Here is a 19,895-nt window from a genome sequence, read left to right as displayed (position 1 = left end):
ACCCTACCTCCCCTCCGGTCGTGACTTGATTCTGGAAATTAAGTAGCGGAGAAACAGCCTAGTTCAAATACAAGAATTTCCACCTAAAACCACAGCATGGAGAGGCCCCTTTAAAAACCACCTAACCTAGCTCTTTCATCAAACACATGAAGAAACTTACCTAAAGATGTTAAGTGGTTTGCCCAAATTGCAAAGCCTGATATATGGGAAAATACTTCCATGGGAAATAAGAAAATGATCAATTAAAAAAAAAATTTAATGAGGCTCTAATTCCTGAAAAATGACTTACTTAAACTGGGGACTGGGCAGAAAATAATATTGTAGAAGGCAGAACAGCATTTCTTTGGGAAGATTTATCTTTTGAAGTATATAGTGGTCTTCTACAACTATCCTACAACAGGTTGCAGGACAAAGCATGTATTTTAATCTTTGGGGGAGTCTTTGTGTAAGTCAGACCTTATTCATTTTGATTCCAACAACACTCACAGCCATTGGATCCTAATTATTGCATCTATGATGGCTAATCAGCTTGCCTTTTTAAGAAAAAAAACACAAGCTTACTTTTATTTGTTATATAACACAAATGACGTTCCATTATAAGTTTCTGCTGCAAAAGAAAGTTGGGAAATTTGTTTAGATACTTTAAATAGTCCTAAGACATTAGCTGAAATGCTGGTAACAAACGTGCAATGAACATTTTCTTGGGGGCATTCAGCAACAAAGTGAATCGCCCTTAAAAAAATATCCATACAACCAAAGCGAGTCTCACCACAGGAACCACAGCAGCTGTTTTAGTGACAGGCTGGAGTGTCTGTTACAGGTGACACTTTTGCAGCTGTTGCTGCATTAGTCAGATTGCACTCGAGATGAATAAGGAAGAATAAAGTCTTCACCAAAAACCTGTCCTGGCTAACAGTTCTTAATTTATAGCCCTGGCAGTGGGGGCGGGGGCTGGGGCAGTGCTGGGAGGAGGGAAAGAAATATGTCACCCGCTCTGAATGAAGTTCAGGGGTGGTGTTTACCTAAGCAACAAACCCTTGTAAACAACCGCTATCTCTGGCTCGCCAGTGAGGAGGTAGGGGAGTGAGGCTGTTTTGATCAAAATCCAACCTGGGGCTGCAAAGGGCCCATCAACAGGGCACTTTGTTAGTGGGAACATGAGACCTCCTTTAATAAACGTAACACACATCCCACTGAGGGCCATGGGAGGACCCAACTTCTCAGCAGGAACATTGAGCACACGAAACCAGAAGGTGCTGGGTCCAATTTCCACCCCCAGCCAACCCTATCTGTGAATGTCTCTACATGTGAGCCAGCCAGGGCTCAACTCTTTGCTCTTCTGAAATTCTTAGGCAGCAGAAATGAAGGCATCGTGCTGAAAAGCGCTCCAGAAATTGCGGATTTATCAGTGATGTACGGTAGTAGGTTGGACAAGTAATGATTTTCTGAACACCAGGAATTAGATCAAAAAAGAAATTGCACTTAAGACTAAAATAAGTCTCCAGTTGAGAGCAGTCTAGGACATATTCGAATGGCCAGAAGTTTGTTTCAATGGGGCCTCTGCGTTTATGCAGCATGGGAGTCAACATTACAATATTGGTTCTTTCAAGTAGATCCCGAGTGGACCCATGTCTACCTGTTGTGGCAAATCAAACTCAAATTTAATCAGAGAAAAATATATGCAGATGTTCAATTAAAACCTGGAGTCCGCAGTCTTGGCACTGTTTGCCCGGCCCTCATTGTTTGCTAAGTAACAACGGTTGCCAGGGGCAACGCAGTCCACTCCCGTTTCCAAGAGCCTGTTGCTGGGCAACCGGGAGAATACTTCCCAAACCAAACAATGTCATCCCGGAGCAACCCCCTCTATCTCACATTAACCAGATCTAAAAAAAACCCTCCCAAATATGTAATCTATTATTTTCAGAAGCACTAAGAGAAAGGCAAATAATCTCTTCTCTATAGTAACTGACGGGAAAACAGTTTACCATATTTGTCCTGAAATAACAAAACCCAAGGAGGAACAACTCCCTCTGAGGTAAGAGGGCATCACAGGAGGGATTTCAGTCCTTCCTAGTACTGGGAGGAGAAAGTGCCCTTTTCTCCAAGAGGAAAGAATCTATTTATCATCAAACAAACAATGTGGGAGAGTTCATAGCTGCATAAGTGTTTTCTGGGCGAAGTAAAATGAATCACGGATTAAACTATTTGGAAAAAAGTGTGAAAACAGAGGAGCTGATACTGAATTTAAAAGACTTTTGGAAATATCATGTACGTATGGAACAAGTGCAAAGGGAACCACTGACTCAGCGTCAGAAATGCCTTGTGGGGCTTTGCCGGGAGGGACTTACAGTATCTCTGACGTCACTGCGCCGGCTCTTCCCTCCCTACCCAGGGAGAGGAAGACTTTTCTAAGAGGAAGCCATGCCACATCAGATGCCCCCAGATGGCAGGACACACAATGGACACACGTCTCCGGAAAGAGGCACACGGTTGGGCAATCTTGACCCACGGAGGGGGAAAAGGGTTAAACTGAAGCCAGTGCAGTTTTTGTTATGCCTAGAGCAGTTCATGCTGAGCATGGCTTCCCTGAGGCTTTGGGACCAGGAGAGGGTGAGGTGGCACCACCACCTTTCAAGGGGAACACAGAGCTCTAAGCAGTGCTCTTGTTTTTGGTGGGACCAGCCAAGGATCTTAAAACGTTCTGATAGAATGAGCAGCGTGTAGCTGCAGCCTCGATGGGTCAACATTGTGGATGATAAAAGCCCACAATGCTGATAGATTTGTGCATGGCCAAGCATAGCCTAGCGAAGTCGTGTTCATGGAAGACAGACACAGTCAGTGCACAGAAACTGTTTTTTTTAAGGTTATCATCCTGGAGTCATTCCTAGAATAAACAGGATGGAACAGACATGTCTCCTTGAGAAGAAAGGAAGACAGATTCTATACTGTTAGAATTTGAGTCTCTGTTCCAGGGAGATGAGGAATTGGAAGCCAGACTCTTGGGCAGTTAACCCATGGCTAAGTGGTGATGAGGTGACATCCTTGAATGCTAGTTCTGGAGGTCAAACCACCAGCAGCTGGTGCCAGGGAGGCTTTGCCTAGGGTACATGGCCAGGTTCTGCCTGGATGCTGCATCCCGAGGGAGGCGTTGAGGTGCGGCTGTGAGGATTCCAAACCCCATGTCCAGAAGGATGAGTAACAGAGATCCTAACTGTGTCATTCATTGATTTCAATAAAATATTTATTGATCCATAAAGTATGGCATGGTGACACCAGTCATCAGACAATTCCCTGCCCTCATGGAGTTTCTATTCTAGACCATGTGGGAGGACAGGGGCATATGGACAGTAAACAAGGTAAGTGATAAAAATATGTCGTACTTCAGATGACACCCTATATCATCTGGTGACAAGTACTAAGGGGGAAAACGAAGCAGACAGAAGGAGTGCTGGGATAGGAAGAGCTTGCAATTTTTAAAGGGTTGTCAAATGCTTCCCTGGGCGGGCTCATTAAAGAGATGAGGAAAGTGTGGGACGGCGCTATTCAGATATCCTGGGAAGAGTTCTAATGGAGTGGAAAAGCCAGGCACAAATCTAAGCAGCAGGTGACAGTGCCTAAACCAGTTGAATGAACCAGAAGGCAAGAAGGAGAAAGGCCCACACAGGCCATCGAAGGGGCTCTGGCTTTTGCTTGGGGTGAACGGAAGCCATCACGAGGTTTGAGCCCAGGAATGGCCTGGTTTGACTTGCATTTTAACCAGGCCCCTCTGGCTGCTGGGTTGAGAACAGGGGAAGAAGGAAAAGGGTGGGAGCAGAGAGAGCAATCTGGTGGCTAATGTGATAATCTGGGCAAGGGAGGGGGGCTTGGCTGTGAGCCGTGGAGGGGCAAAGTCACAGACTCTGGATAAACATAGGAGGTAGAGTCAGCCAGATTTGCTGACGGGTCAAGGGTACCTCCGAGGTTTTTGGCAACTAAAAGGATGAGGTCAGCAAATTAAGCCTAGCTGCCTGGAGAGCACTCTGGGAGTTGAGTCTCCAAAGGTGTGGCGTGAGCCCTGCACCCAGGTTGAGATGCTGAGAAAGCAGGCAGATTATGTAAGTCTCAGGCTGAGGGGTGAGTTGGAGCCATCGGTGTATAGAGAATGCAGGCTGGGGCCATCAGTATATAGAATATATGAGCTGGAGCCATCAGTGTATAGACATTGCAGGCTGGGACCATCAGTGTATAGAATATATGAGTTGGAGCCATCAGGATAACATGGCTTACTACCAGTGTATAGGGGACATGACCTAGAGCCACCAGTGTATAGAGGATGTGGGCTGAAGCCATCAGTGTATAGAGAACATGGGATGGAGCCATCAGTGTATAGATAACATGGCTGGAGCCATCAGTGTATAGAGGACATGAGCTAGAGCCACCAGTGTATACACGATGTAGGCTGGAGTCATCAGTGTATAAATGACCTAGTTAAAACCATAAGACTATCTGGGCTCACCAAGGGAGAGTAGAGAAAAGAGGCCTAGGGCTGAGTTCTGGAGCTCTCTGCCATTTAGGGATCCCCAAGAAGCAGGAGCCTGAAAAGAGCAGGCCAAAGAAGTATGAGCAAGTGGTGTCCTGGAACCAAGTGACTCTGGGGTTGAGTGGTGATCACTGGACTTAGCAAAGTGGAGGTCACCAGTGATCAGAAGTTTGAGTTCCAGGGAAAGTAAAAGTAAAAAAAAGCCACAGAGGTTGGAGCAGGTTCAGGAGAGCCCCAAGTGGAGCAGAACTGGAGACGGGAGGACCAGATGGAGGGAAAAGATAGGAAGAGGAATGGTGGAAATGGAAAGGGAAGATGGAGAGGATGGAAATGAAAGAAATAGTAGGAAGGAACTGGATAGAAGGGAGACTTGGTGGAAACATGGATGGATGGAATGGATGGATGGGTGGATGGATGTGGAATGGGATGGATGGACAGCATGGATGGATGGATGGAATGGATGGGGCCAGGATGGATGATGGAATGGATGGATGGGCTGGGGATGGATGATGGAATGGATGGACGGGATGGATGGTGGGGATGGATGGTGGACGGAGAATGGATGGATGGTGGATGGATGGATGGATGGACAATGGATGGATGGATGGTGGATGGACGTGGATGGACGTGGATGGAATGGATGGATGGATGGAATGGATGGATGGATGGATGGATGGATGGATGGAATGGATGGATGGATGGATGGAATGGAATGGATGGATGGATGGAATGGAATGGACGGATGGACGGAATGGATGGACGGTGGACGGATGGACGTGGACGGAATGGACGTGGACGGACGTGGATAAGTGGGATGGACGTGGACGGCACGATGGATGGGGTGGATGGAATGGATGGGGTGGATGGAATGGAATGGATGGATGGATGGATGGATGGATGGATGGATGGTGGATGGATGGATGGAATGGAAGGGAATGGATGGATGGATGGATGGATGGGTGGATGGATGGATGGATGGAATGGATGGATGGATGGATGGGATGGAATGGATGGATGGATGGATGGATGGATGGATGGATGGATCCAATGATGGATGGAGTGGATGTGGATGGGATGGAATGGGATGTCCTGCAAAACACAGGAGGGCTTGGCCAGGGCTAGGTGTGTGGATGTGCATCCACCAGTACAGGAGAGAAAACAGAGTGTGCACCCTGGAAGATGGACACCAAGTCATAGTCCTTTCGGGGGGAGTCCTTCCTGGTCCCCAATCCCATTCTTCACCCATGGAATCCCTGTGTTTACTCCTGGTCAGCCTCAATAGCTGGCTGCTGGGGACCTCCAGTCTCAGCAAGGTAGAAGGGCTTGAAGCCACAGGATAGGGCTTCAAGTATGATGACTTAGGTCCACAGACCTCACATCAGAGCCTCCAGCAGACCCTGGGTTCACAGGCTCATCTGGTCTCCATGGAACCAATACCTGCCCCCAGCCTATGGTCCCACCTCAACGCCTGACAGAAGCCCCACTCCTCAGGTTTATGCACCTGATTTGCCTTTTTCACTGCTTTCTTTTTCTTTTCTAGAGACAGGGTCTTGCTCTGTCACCCAGGCTGGAGTATAGTGGTTGGATCATAGCTCACTGCAGCCTCAAACTCCTGGGCCCTCAGCCCAGTGATCCTCCTGCCTTAACCTCCCAGGTAGCTAGGACTACAGGTGCCCACGACCACGCTTGGCTACTTAAAACAACAACAACAAAAATTGTACGGGCAAGGTCCCACTATGTTGACCAGGCTGGTCCTGAACTCTTGGCCTCAAGCAGTCTTCCCACCTCAGCCTCCCAAAGTGCTGGACTACAGGCTTGAGCCCCCGTGCCTGGCCCTCACTGTTTTCCTTATGGTTACTCCATACCTCTTTTCAAATCTGCCAAATGGCTAATCTTTCCACACTTGAGTATTATTAGAAGTGCGTTTTAATATACCTATTTTTCTTGCTATGTCAACGTACAAACACGCATCCTAAATAAGAAAGTGTTAGAGTCACATATTAAAAATGCATTTCTTGCTAAGTCATGCTCGAATTAAGCAAGATTGCAAGAAAATTTAATGCAAGACAAATGAGCGAGGCCAGGAAACTTGCTGTGAGAGTTTGGGAAGCAGAGCTCCCTGGCCCCACACAAGGAATGGACTCAGCCTGGCGGGAGGAGGTCTCGCCTGTCTTTGGGAGGGAAAAAACCTGTCGGTACTTTTAAGTCTGTCTTTGAGGCACAGACACATCTCAATCGGCCTGGGACAGAAAATGAAGCCAAGTCAGAGATCCCCTCAGCAAGACCCAGGGGTCTCTGAAGACATGAAAATGAAGCAAAGAAAGACAAAATTAGAAATATTTGTTCCATCTGTCATCTCTTTGCTGGTCTCAAACGTCACCATCCAACCCAATGAGAACGACAAAAGGACATTCTATTTCTGTCCCCAAGAAAGTTTCAACCCCAAAGCAAAACCTCAGTGTGCGCTGAGAAGACGGAGCAAAAGGGTCTTGTTAAACTCATTGTTAGAATTAAACCCAAAGAGGGAAATGTTGGAGGTATTTCAGGTTTTTAAACTAATTAGCCCCAATTAATTCTAAGAAGATACACTAAAATCAATTGTGTTTTAGAAAGGCAATTTAATTCAAAAGCTTGAGGGGAAATGTTATTTTTAACATGTAAAAAGGCACCTTAAACCCTGTAAACTATTTTAAACGGCTTTTCTGTTCCATCAGGTTTTGAGAGGGGTTTCGTTTTCCTCAGGAAACGTTTTCTCCCGGTGTGGGGTTGGGGACGACTTCAGACAGGGCCTGAAAGCAGCGAGCAACTCACACTGTCCAGGAGGGGCAAGAACAAACCCTCAGCTTTGTCTAGTTCTGTTTTTGGTGTCTCCATTCCCAGCTCCGTATTAAGTCAGTTCCCAAAGCAGAGCAAAAGATAATTTTGGAAAAAAAATGGAATAAAATGTTCTAACTCCGCCCGAGAGATGGAAAGAGAAACAGAGATGAGTCTGATGAAACAGAACTCAAATCACCCCCTTCCTGACCCACCGCTTCTCTTCTGATTCAAATGGAGACTTGGACAAATTGCCACCTTTCAGACCTTTCCATGTTCCAATATTCTTTCCATTTGTCCTGGCTTCTAGAAGCCTTGGCAGCCCACGTATCCACCTGGGCGCTGGGTGACCCTGCCCATTGCTGCTCTTGGAAAGCATGTTTCACTTCTGCATACATTTTAAAAGATAAATATTTGGGCCAGGTGCAGTGGCTCATGTCTGTAATCCCAGCGCCCTGAGAGGATGAGGTGGGTGAATTGCTTGAGACCAGGAGTTTGAGACCAGTCTGGGTAACAAAGCGAGACCTTGTCTCTAGAAAAACAAAATTAAAAATTATCTGGGTAAGGTGGGTGTGCCTGCAGTCCCAGCTACTCAGGAGGCTGAGGCAGGAGGATTGCTTGAGCCCAGGAGGTGGAGGATGCAGTGAGCAATGATTGCATCACTGCACTCCAGCCTGGGCGACGGAGAGAGATCCTGGCTCTTAAAAAAGAAACACGAAGTCTTCCTTCCGAGGACATAAAAAAGAAAAAAAGGCCCCTCTCTTTGGTGCTGCCTACAGAGGTGGCAGCCATCTCCTCCTCAGCATCATGGCCGCCTTCAGACTCCTCATGAAGCCCAAGGTCGTCAAAAAGAGGACCAAGCAGTTCATCCGGCACCAGTCAGAACAATATGTCAAAATTAAGTGTAACTGGAGGAAACCCAGAGGAATTGACAGCAGGGTTCGCAGAAGGTTCAAGAGCCAGATTTTTTTTTTTTTTTTTCTTGAGACGGAGTCTCACTCTGTTGCGCAGGCTGCAGTGCAATGGTGCGATCTCAGCTCACTGCAACCTCCGCTTTCCAGGTTGAAGCAATTCTCCTGCCTCAGCCTCCAGAGTAGCTGGGATTGCGGGCACCCACCACCACGCCTGGCTAGTTTTTGTATTTTTATTAAAGACAGGGTTTCACCATGTTGGCTAGGTTGATCTCAAACTCCTGACCTCAGGGGATCCACCCTCCTCAGCCTCCCAAAGTGCTGGAATTGCAGGCGTGAGCCACCGTGCCTGCAAGGGCCAGATCTTGATGCCCAACATTGGTTATGGGAGCAACAAAAAAATAAAGCACATGCTGCCCTGTGGCTTCCAGAAATTCCTGGTCCCCAGCGTCAAGGAGCTGGAAGTGCTGCTGATGTGCAACAAACCTCCCTGTGCTGAGATCGCTCACAGTGCTTCCTCCAAGGAGCGCAAAGCCATCGTGGAAAGGGCCGCCCAGCTGGCCATCAGAGTCACCCACCCCAACGCCAGGCTGCACAGTGAAGAAAATGAGTAGATAGCTCATGTGCATGTTTTATGTTTAAATAAAACCATAAAAACTGCAAAAAATATATAAAAACAAAAAACATAAACATTGGAAATATTTCCATCCAAATGGAATTTCAAAACAATTCAAAGATCAAAAGAAGGAAGGCTGAATGCATGAAAGCCCTCTGAAGCTTACAGAGTGGAACGATGAAGACGCAGTTGCATTTCTGTGTTAGTCGAATTCTCTTTTTTACCATGCAAATTTCATGGTTAAGATGAGCTTGAATGCGGATGGCTAATACCAGTAATTTGGGCTAAACGCTCCTCTTCCGGGAGTCTGAGCCATCTGAACTGGCTGTTTACCCGGCTCATACTGATCAGAAGTATCTGAGATGGTGAATGCACCAATAAAAAGCCGTCCAGACCCTCCTCTCCAGCAAGTGGAAAGTGTGTGTCTCGTCCTCACACAGGAATGACTGTGGACGACCACAGGGCGACTTCTCAGCAGCCCCCAGACAGGCCGGCCCTGGGCAGCAGAAACTCGTTCTGTCCCGGCTGAGGTTCTGGGCCCCATCACTAATGACCGACACCAGCCAAGGTCAGCCCTCAGGAAGACGGAGAGTGAATGAATGAAGGGCAGCCCTCAGGAAGATGGAAAGTGAATGAAGGGCAGCTCTGCCCAAAGCGGCAGACCAGGTGGGCAAACAGAGAGCTGGGGTTTCGTAGCAGGGGTGGGGGTGCGGCATAGGAACAGATCTGGAGCTTGTGGCAGGAGTTCAGGTGGAACCTCAGGCAGGGGACAGATGCCACAGTGTGGAGAAAGCTCTTTCTCTCATTCCAAACTAGCCCCTTCCTAACCTCAAGTCAACGAGAAGAGAAGGTGGGCTGGAACCTTTCTACCTTCCTCTTAGCATCCGGCCTGTGCCCGTGCATCTCCTCACCCCACAAGGTTCCCTGGGTGCAGGGGCTGGGGTTTGAAGGGTGCCTGTACCACACTTGCTCAGAGCCTGGGCACTCAGCCATCATTCATTCATTCAACAAACACAGTCTGAGCATCTACCATGTGCCGGCTCCAAGTGCTGAGAACACAGCAGGGAATGAAATAGATCGAGTCCCTGACCACGTGGGGCTGACTCCTCTGGGAGAGACAGACGACACCATGGACACAGAACAGCAGAAGGTGACAAATGCTCTGAAGAAAAATACACTCAGATGCACAAGTGGAGTGCGGCATGGGCCAGGGCAGCGAGGTGACCTGGGGCAGCGGCAGGAGAGAGGCAGAGTGAGGTGAGGAAAGTGTTGCTGCTGAGAAGGCTCTGCCAGGAGGGGTGCTCGGCAAGGCCGAGGCACGTGGGATACGTGGGGTCATGTGAGAAGGTCACCAGAGGAGCCGGGGGAATGCTGGGGGCTTAATGTTGTATCCCCTTAAATCCCTATGCTGAACTCCTCACCCCAAGGCAGTGGCTTTAGGAGGTGGGGCCTTTGGGAGGTGATTAGGTCATGAGGGTGGGATCATGCCCTCCCTTATGGAAGGGACCCCAGAGAGCTCTCTCTGGCTTCCCACCATGTGAGGACACAGCAAGAAGACGGCCATCTGCATCCCAGAGGGGAGCCCTCACCAGAACCCGACCCTGCTGGCACCCTCTTCTCAGACTTCCCACCTCCAGGGCTAAGAGATGCGTGTCTACTGTTTACAGCCACCCAGTCTATGGCCTTTTGCTGAAACAGCCTGAACAGACTAAGACAGGAGGAGGAGGAGGAGGAGGAAGAGAAGGAGGAGGAGGAGGAGGAGAAGGAGGAATATTTATTTATTAATGATGATGATGACAATGATGAAGATGATGATGATGATGAATGATGAAACATAATGATGATGATGATGATGATTAATATTTTAAACATAATGATGAACATAAAATGAAATGATGATGATGATGATGAATGATGAAACATGAATGATGATGATGATGATGATGAAATATTAAATGATGATGATGACAGTAATGATGAACATGATGAGCGATGATGAAAATTACGAAACATAATGATGATGATGATTTATTAAATTACGTTTACACGATGATATTTATTTATTTATTTATTAAATATTGTTTATTAAATGATGATATTTATTGTACGATGAACATAATGATGATGATGAGAAAACATGAACATAATGATGCGATGATGACAATGATGATATTAAATGATGAAACATAGCGATGATGATGATGATGATATTTATTGTCATAATGATGATGATGATGATGATGATGATGATGATGATATTGATGATACGCAATCAATATTATCAATAAGGAGGCCACAGTGGGGTCTTTGGCTTTTGCTCTGAGTGTGCTGGGAAGCTACTGGAAGGTTTAGGGCACAGGGACAGGGTCTGACAGATATTTTGGAAGCATCAATGGTCAATGGAAGCAAAGGTCAGGGCTGGACAACCAGGCCAGAGGTGACAAAGACTTAGGTGATAGGAATGGTCTCATTTGGGAGACACCTGAAGACAGAGCCAGCCACGTCTGCTGACGGGTTTGACATAGAGGGTGAAAGAAAGAGAGGAGTCAAGGTTGACTTAAGGCTTGTGGTTGGCCTGAGCACCTAGAGAATGGAGCTGCCCCGTGCTGAGGCTGGGGAGAGACAAGCTTGAGGTCGAATCAGGCACCCAGTTTTGAGTGACAGAAGCCTCAGATGCCCATCAGATGACACCCACATGCAGCTGCCACCTAGGCAGCTAGGTACACAAGTCCGGGATTCAGGGGAGTGAGCCAGGCTACAGACATTAGGACACTGGAGGTTCTAGGATGCATTTCAACTCTTATACCTTGGTGAGATCACCAGGAAAGCAGCTGTAGATAAAGCAGAAAAGAGGTCCTTCTCAAGTTCAAAGGTCACGAACAGTTGGAGGATCTGGCATTGGGGACTGAGGAGAGGAAGAAAGCAGAGGGAATACTGAGTTCTGAAATACACAGCGTCACCCCTTTGCTTGGCTTTCGGAGCTCGGTGTTCATAAAAAATTAGAAACGAGGTGGAGGGCGGTGGCTCATACCTGTAATCCCAGCACATTTTGGGAGGCTAAGGCGGGCAGATCACTTGAGGTCAGCAGTTTGAGAGCAGCCTGGCCAACATGGCGCAACCCCGTCTCAACTAAAAAATATACAAAAATTAGCTGTGTGTGGTGGTGTGTGCCTGTAATCCCAACTACTCGGGAGGCTGAGGCAGAAGAATCGCCTGAACCCAGGAGGCGGAGGTTGCAGTGAGCCAAGACTGCACCACTGTACTCTAGCCTGGGTGACAGAGCAAGACTCTGTCTCAAAATAAATAAATAAATAATAAACAAATATTCATCAATAGGAAAACCATTAGCTACCTTACAGTGCATCCTAGCTCTAAAACAGGTGGCTAGCGGGGGTGCCTAGGTCCAGATCCTGGGTCCTCCAGTTTCTAGCTGGGTGACCTCAGTCAGGGACTTAAATCTTTTCGCACTTCCATTTCTTTGTCTATAAATGGAGAAAACACTTCTATCTGTGTTGGGTGGTTGTGCTAAATGAGATGAGTCCTACAAAGTGTGGAGTTTAATGGCCAGCCCAGCACATGGAAAATGCCCACAAATATTCATTAGCGTCATTGTTGTAATTCACGCTGTTACAACGTAACCGACATCATCTACTGATTTTTTGCAGATTTAAATATCTGAAACTCTAAAAGCAGTTATGCTCTTTGCTATTTGTGATGCTGCTAAACCCTTTAGGGAGTGCCTCCTGCTATGGAGCTATATTCATTCCAGGGCATATTTGTGGGGTTTGTCATTTTAACCAAGTACTTAATACTTGTTTCTCTCCCAGCATCTTGCCAAATGTGGCAGCTCTCCTTCTAGATGAACATTGCTGCATTACTGTTATAGAAATGATATTTTAACATCAACTCTCTTTTCCCTTTTCCTCCCTAGAAATCCGGTCCTTCCATGAGGCCTCGGTGCACACAGAACTCCTCCTACCACGTGCAACCTTATTCTTAGCTGAGCAACTCATAAATCGCTTAACAAAAATAGTGATTGATGCGGACTGTGTTTAGTGACATCCTTCCTGGTGAGAGGGAGTAAGCCAGCTTTAAATTCTTTTAGTTCTCCAAAAGGAGAGGCTGTTTGCTTTCTCATCTATGCCGCACATTTCTGGGGTTTGCATCATTAACCTGGTGGCTTTGCCAATTCCTTCGCCAGTGCTGGGTCAAAGACAGGCAAGGGCACCTGTAGGGTTAGCCATGAGTGTTTGCCAGGGGCTGAATGCAAAACCCTGGAGCACTGGTGGCTGGGGCAGGTGGGCGGGGCTCTGCCACTGCCTCCCCCAGCCCGCCCAAGAAGGGGGTGTGCCTCTGCAGGAAATGGCCTCCAAGCATTTCTCAAGACTTAGGAGATGTTCAAACCTACATAGTCAGAGACAAAGAGCTAGCTATAAGTGGTGTCTTTTTCGCCTCCTCAAAATTCATCCTGCAGAAATACACATGTGCTAAACGGTGCATGGCCACACAAATGCTTGGATACCGATGTTCACGGCAGCATTGTCCTAATAGCGCCAAAGTAGCAACAGCCCAACTGTCTGCCAACTGATGGATGGATAAACGAAGGCAGCCAGGTACGGTGGCTCACACCTGTAATCCCAGCACTTTGGGAGGCTGAGGCGGGCAGATCACCTGGGGTCAGGAGTTTGAGACCAGCCTGACCAACATGGAGAAACCCTATCTCTACTAAAAATACAAAATTAGCTAGGTGTGGTGGTGCATGCCTGTAATCCCAGCTACTTGGGAGGCTGAGGTAGGAGAATTGTTTGAACCCGGGAGGCGGAGGTTGCAGTGAGCCAAAATCGTGCCATTGCACTCCAGCCTGGGCAAAAAGAGCAAAATTCCGTCTCAAAAAAAAAAAAAAAAAAAAAGGAACGAGGCACTGGCACATGCTGTAAATGGATGGACAACGGACCCTGAAAACATTATGTTATGTGGAAGAAGCCCGTCACAAAAGGCCACATCGTGTGTGATTCTGTTTATATGAAATGTTCAAAACAGGCAAATCCACAGACGCAGAAAGTGGATTCACAGTTGCCAAGAGCTGGGGGGAGGAATGGCAAGTGACTGTTCATGGCAGATTCAGGGTTTCTTCTTCTTTTTGGAGTGACGAAAATGTTCTGTGAATACAGTATACTAAGACCCACTGAACCATACACTTCAAATGGGTGAACTTTATGGTATGCAAAATAGATCTCAGCACAGCTGTAAAAAAAAAAAAAAAAAAGAAAGAAAAACAAAAACAAAAAAGAAAAGGTATATTGACAACCTGTCCCCAATGGCATTAGTTGAAGTCATAAAAAATTAGAAAGAAATGTTCATCAATAGAAAAATCATTAAGTACCTTAGGGTACATCCTAGCTCTAAAACTATGCTGCCATTAAAAAGAAGAGGTACCTTCTCCAAGAAAGAAAGCCAACATCTGCAGTGCCTGGCACACAGCAGGCTCTCAAATATTTGCAGAATAAATTTATGTTGAAAAAAACCCCAGCTATATATACTATAAAATAGGTAAAGAGACCTTAAAAAGATCTAGAAGGACACAAGTTATATGATTAACAGTGCTCACCTCATGGGAGGTGGGACAGACAGAAAGATGAAAAGAGAAACTTTATTTCTGAATCTCCTGCCATAGATGGTGGCCCTTCCCAGCAGAATGTTACTTGTATTACTTGCATATCATTTTATTTTTATTTTTATTTTTTTGAGATGGAATCTTGCTCTGTCTCCCAGGCTGGGGTGCAGTGGCACAATCTCAGCTCACTGCAACCTCCACCTCCTGGGTTGAAGCTATTCTAGTGCCTCAGCCTCCCAAGTAGCTGGGATTACAGGCGCACGCCACCACGCCCAGCTAATTTCTGTATTTTTAGTAGAGAGGGGGTTTCACCGCCAGGCCGGTCTCAAACTCCTGACCTCAAGTGAGCCACCTGCCTCGGCCTCCCAAAGTGCTGGGATTATAGGCATGAGCCACTGCGCCCGGCCATTACTTGCATATCATTTTAAAAGTTGTAAATCATTGGTAAACATTCTAAGACATGCCGGTTCCTGTAAATTACCAAACTGTACCCTGTAAATTACCAAACAGAATGGCTGTTTGTGCAGGGAATATCACTACGATTTAGTGGACTTGGTCTAGAGTATGCCGCCGCTCTTACAACCAGAGGCTTTCATGTTAATTCAACATCCGTCATGAAGAGAAAATGTACCAAACAAACTGTGATAGGATCACACATGGACTGTGCTCCAGCAATAAAAGGAACAAACGACTGACACACACAATGACAGCGATGAATCCCAGAGGCATTTATGCCAAGTGAAAGCAGCCAGTCTCAAAAGCTACACAATGTATGTTTCCATTTATACGACATTCTGGAAAAGGCAGAGCTATAGAAAGGGACAGCAGATGGTGGCCAGAGGCTAAGGGTGGGGCCAGGGTCTGACTACAGAGAGAGGTTGGACTTGCTCTCCATTCTGTTTGACTTGGAGGTTATAAGAATCTATGCAAACCGGCCCGGTGTGGTGGCTCATGCCTGTAATCTCTGCACTTTGGGAGGCTGAGGCGGGTGGATCACGAGGTCAGGAGATCAAGACCATCCTGGCCAACATGGTGAAACCCCATCTCTGCTAAAAATACAAAAATTAGCTGGGCGTGGTGGCACGTGCCTGTAATCCCAGCTACTTGGGAGGCTGAGACAGAAAAATCGCTTGAACCAGGGAGCTGCGAGCTGAGATCGCGCCGCTGCCCTCCAGCCTGGCGACAAAGCAAGATCCTATCTAAAAAAAAAAAAAAAAAAAAAAAAAAAAGGAATCTATGCAAGTGTGAAAAACCATAGAACAGCAAACCCAAAAAGGCAAACATGACTGTGTGTAGATTTAAAATATAAATAAATAATAAAAAAAGAAAAAAAGGTGCATCTACTGAGTGCCTGGCCCCATTCTAGGCTCTGAGGATTCTGTTTTTTTTAGGGATGGGTCTTGCTCTGTTTGCCCAGGCTGGAGAGTGCAGTGGTATGATCACAACTCACTGCAGCCTCTAACTCCAGGGCTAAAGCAATCCTCCCGCCTCAGCCTCCTGAGTAGCTGGGACCACAGGCACATGCCTGGCTTGTGTGTGTGTGTGTGTGTGTGTGTGTGTGTGTGTGTGTGAGAGAGAGAGAGAGAGAGAGAGACAGAGAGAGAGAGAGAGAGAGAGAGAGAGAGAAGGTGAGGTCTTGCTTTGTTGCCCAGGCTGGTTTCGAACTTTCAGTTTCAAGCAATCTTCCCACTTTGGCCTCCCAAAATGCTGGGATTAAAATGTGAGCCACCACACCCAGCCTGAGGATTCTAAGGTGAACGGGTCAGATGAAAGTGCTGCTCTCAGGGTGCTGGTATCCTTGTCAGGCAAGAATACACAAGGTTGCAGATACACAAGTTTGTTCAGTAGAGATCCAGGCTGTGGCACAAGGGGATTGCAGAGGGACAGAGCCGGGGGTGGTGGTGGAGAGGGTTCCCCTCTTGATAGCCAGTTAGGGGTGGCACTAAGGATGGCACTGAGCTGGGACTTGACAGCTGCAGAGAAGGGGCCAGCCTTAGGAGGATGTGGGAGGGAGCAGCCTGGACAACAGGAATAGCTGTGCAATTGTCCTGCAGCAGCAGAGGCCCTGAACAAGGTCAGATGTCTAGAGTTTTAAAATTCCAATTGCCGGCCGGGCTCAGTGTCTCACACCTGTAATCCCAGCACCTTGGGAGGCTGAGGTGGGTGGATCATGAAGTCAGGAGTTTGAGACCAGCCTGGCCAACCTGGTGAAACCCCATCTCTACTAAAAATACAAAAATTAGCTGGGTGTGGTGGCGCACACCTGTAGTCCCAGCTACTCGGGAGGCTGAGGCAGGAGAATCACTTGAACCTGGGAGGTGGAGGTTGCAGTGAGTCAAGATCATGCCATTGCACACCAGCCTGGGCAACAGAGCGAGACTCCATCTCAAAAAAAAAAAAAAAAAAAAAAAAAATTCCAATTGCTGAGGGAAGCCCCAGGTGGCTCAACCCATAGGCACAATATAATCTGACTTACATCTTTTAAAAGAGCATTCTTCTTAGATTATAGAGAGAAAGAGTGAATGCAGGAAAACTAGGACAAAGGCATTTACTACTTTTTAAAAGTTCATAATAATTCTGCTTCCTGGCCGGGTATGGTGGCTCACACCTGTAATCCTAGCACTTTGGGAGGCCGAGGTGGGAGGATTGATTGAGGTCAAACAGGCCAAAAAGCGAGACCCTGTCTCTATTTTAAACAAATAATAATAATAATTAATTATGCTTCCAAGACCTGTCTGTGGAACCCGGGAAGGAATCATATCATTTTATAAACAAACCAAGTAACACTAAGCCCATAGCATGAAGGGTTAACTAATTAAGCATTTAGTTAACATGAAAGTAAATGATGGCTTCTATACATTTTTAATGCAGGTAATTATACTCTCAGTAAATCATTACAGCACACAAACATTAGCATGCTTATTAATTCAGTGTTAATTGCTACTGGCTTACATGTACTATTATCCAAAAATTAAATAATTTATGAGTGTACACTCACTTTTTTAAATAGGTACATAAAAAGGTAGATGGAGGGCCGGATGTGGTGGCTCATGCCTGTAATCCCAGCACTTTGGGAGGTCGAGGAGGGTGGATCACCTGAAGTCAGGAGTTCGAGACCAGCCTGGCCAACATGGTAAAACCCCGTCTCTACTAAAAATACAAAAATTATCTGGGCGTGGTGGTGCACACCTGTAATCCCAGCGACTAGGGAGGCTGAGGCAGGAGAATCATTTGAACCCAGGAGGCAGAGGATGCAGTGAACTGAGATTGTTCCATTGCACTCTAGCCTGGGCAACAGAGTAAGACTGTCTCAAAAAAAAAAAAAGAAAGAAAGAAAGAAAAAAAAAAAGAAAAAAAAAGGTAGACAGAAGAAATGGACCAGATGTTGAATCTAGTTTGGTTATAGTCATTGCTGGGGATTAATAGAGTAAGAGGAGAGCCCTTCTCAACTGAATTGATGTCTATCAGGGGTTGGAAAGTTTTCTTTTTTCCTTTGAGACAGAGCCTTTCTCTGTCACCCAGGCTGGAGTGCAGCGGTGTGATCACAGCTCACTGCATCCTCTAACTCCTGGGCTCAAGCCATCCTCCCACCACAGCCTCCCATGTAGCTAGGACCACAGGCATGCACCAACACTCTCAGCTAGTTTTTGTATTTTTTGTAGAGATAAGGTTTTGCCATGTTGCCCAAACTGGTCTTGAACTCCTGGGCTCATGGGATCCACCCACTTTGGCCTCCCAAAGTGTTGGGATTACAGGCGTTAGCCACTGGAAAACTTTCTATAAGGGCCAGAAAATACACATCTTCGGCTTTGCAGGTCTCTGTTGAGACTACTCAACTCTGCCTCTGGACAGTAGGAGGAATGAGCACGGCCGCCGCACTCAGTGCTTTTCAGAGCCATGCTAGAGCCTGGGGCAAAGGGGGAAAAAAAGCAGCAGTGCTGATCCTGCCTTATGTAAAATTTCAACATTTTGTTCGTCATGGAATTTTTTTCCCATTTTTTTTTTGAGACAGGGTCTCAAAACACGGCTCACTGCAGCCTCAACCTCCCCGGACTCAGGGAGTACAGGCACGTGCCACTACACCTGGCTAATTTTTGTATTCTTTGTAGAGACTGGGTTTCACCCTGTTGTCCTGGCTGGTCTTGAACTCCTGGCCTCGAGTGATCCACCCACCTTGGCTTCCTAGAGTGCTAGGATTACAGGTGTGAGCCACTGTGCCCGGCCTTCATCATGAAACTTTTTGGCATTTATTTTGATTTTTTAAAATACTGCATTAAAACATTGTGTATCTTGATGACTGGTTTTTTTAGGCACTGCCTTAAATTTTGTACCTCAGGCGAGGGCCTCACTTGCCTCATGCTAGTCCCAGCCCTAGTACTGGTGCTGTTCCAATAAAACTGAACATTTATGGACACTGAAATTTATGGACACTGAAATTTAATTTCATATCATTTTCATGTGTCACAAAATATTTTTTCTTGTTTCCAATCACTTAAAAATGCAAAAAAATATTCTCAACTCATGGAAAGTAAAAACAAAAATAAAATCCACAGTAGTGTGCCAGATACAGTCTGCTGACCCGTTTTTGGTTTTTTTTCAAATTTTTATTCATTTATTTATTTATTATGAGGCCGGTTCTTGCTCTGTCACCCAGGCTGGAGTGCAGTGGTGCAAACATGGCTCACTGCAGCCTCAACCCCCAGAGCTCAAGTGATTCTCCTGCCTCAGCCTCCCCAGAAGCTGAGACCACAGCTATGTGCCACCATGCCTGGGCAATTAAAAATTTTTTTTTGTACAGATGGGGTCTCATCATCTTGCCCAGGCTGTGACCCCTATCTTAGATGGCCTTTTGGGGAACATGTCTTACTCATAATTATAGACAGTGGAAAATGCCTGCTAGCAAGTGGGCACTCAAACGTGTCTGAATAATTTAATCCCATTTTCTCCATTCTTAAGTTCCTGATTAGGTTGCTTTTCATTCTCTTCTCAGCCCCAGATCTCCAAATACAAGAGATGAGCACACGTGTCCAGGGCACCCCAGGCCTCTTGGGCAGGGAGGACTCTCGGCAGAGAAGGCCCGATATGGGAGTGTGGTGTGGGAATCGTCTGTGAGTGCTGAAGAACCGGCTCTCCACCTGCCCCAGGCTTTCTTTCCATTAGGCTCAAAAGCAGAATTCGCCCAGTTAAGGGCATGAAAACGAAATGAGCTTGCTGTGCATCGTTCAGCTAATATGTGACCACAGGCGAGATAAATGTTGAGGGTCTTTATTGAAGCTGTGATCCTCTGCTTTAGCAGGAGAGTGTAGGGACTTACGAGGGGCAAACTATACAAAGCATATGCCTCCTAGTAAAGTAATGCTGGGAAATATGATGGGAGTCGATTACTCTTTATCATTAACTGTGGTAAAATGTGCATAATGT

General features: G+C 46.6%; 1 protein-coding gene and 1 long non-coding RNA gene across 6 annotated transcripts in view; one reads left to right on the top strand and one right to left on the bottom strand.

The window, feature by feature from the left end:
- Window positions 1–19,895, bottom strand: part of RFX2 (regulatory factor X2) — a 118,957-nt gene that overhangs the window by 72,291 nt on the left and 26,771 nt on the right. The gene's annotated exons all lie outside the window — the stretch shown is intronic.
- Window positions 984–19,574, top strand: LOC116271703. The gene is made up of 3 exons (XR_004180414.1): window positions 984–2,268; window positions 12,792–12,940; window positions 19,465–19,574. It is a non-coding gene; the product is annotated as an uncharacterized LOC116271703 (long non-coding RNA).

The sequence above is a fragment of the Papio anubis genome, chromosome 20 (assembly GCF_008728515.1).
Source record: "Papio anubis isolate 15944 chromosome 20, Panubis1.0, whole genome shotgun sequence".
In the NCBI taxonomy this organism is placed as follows: Eukaryota; Metazoa; Chordata; class Mammalia; order Primates; family Cercopithecidae; genus Papio; species Papio anubis.
Note: the sequence above shows the minus strand (reverse complement) of the source record. Positions and strands in the feature narration are given on the sequence as shown.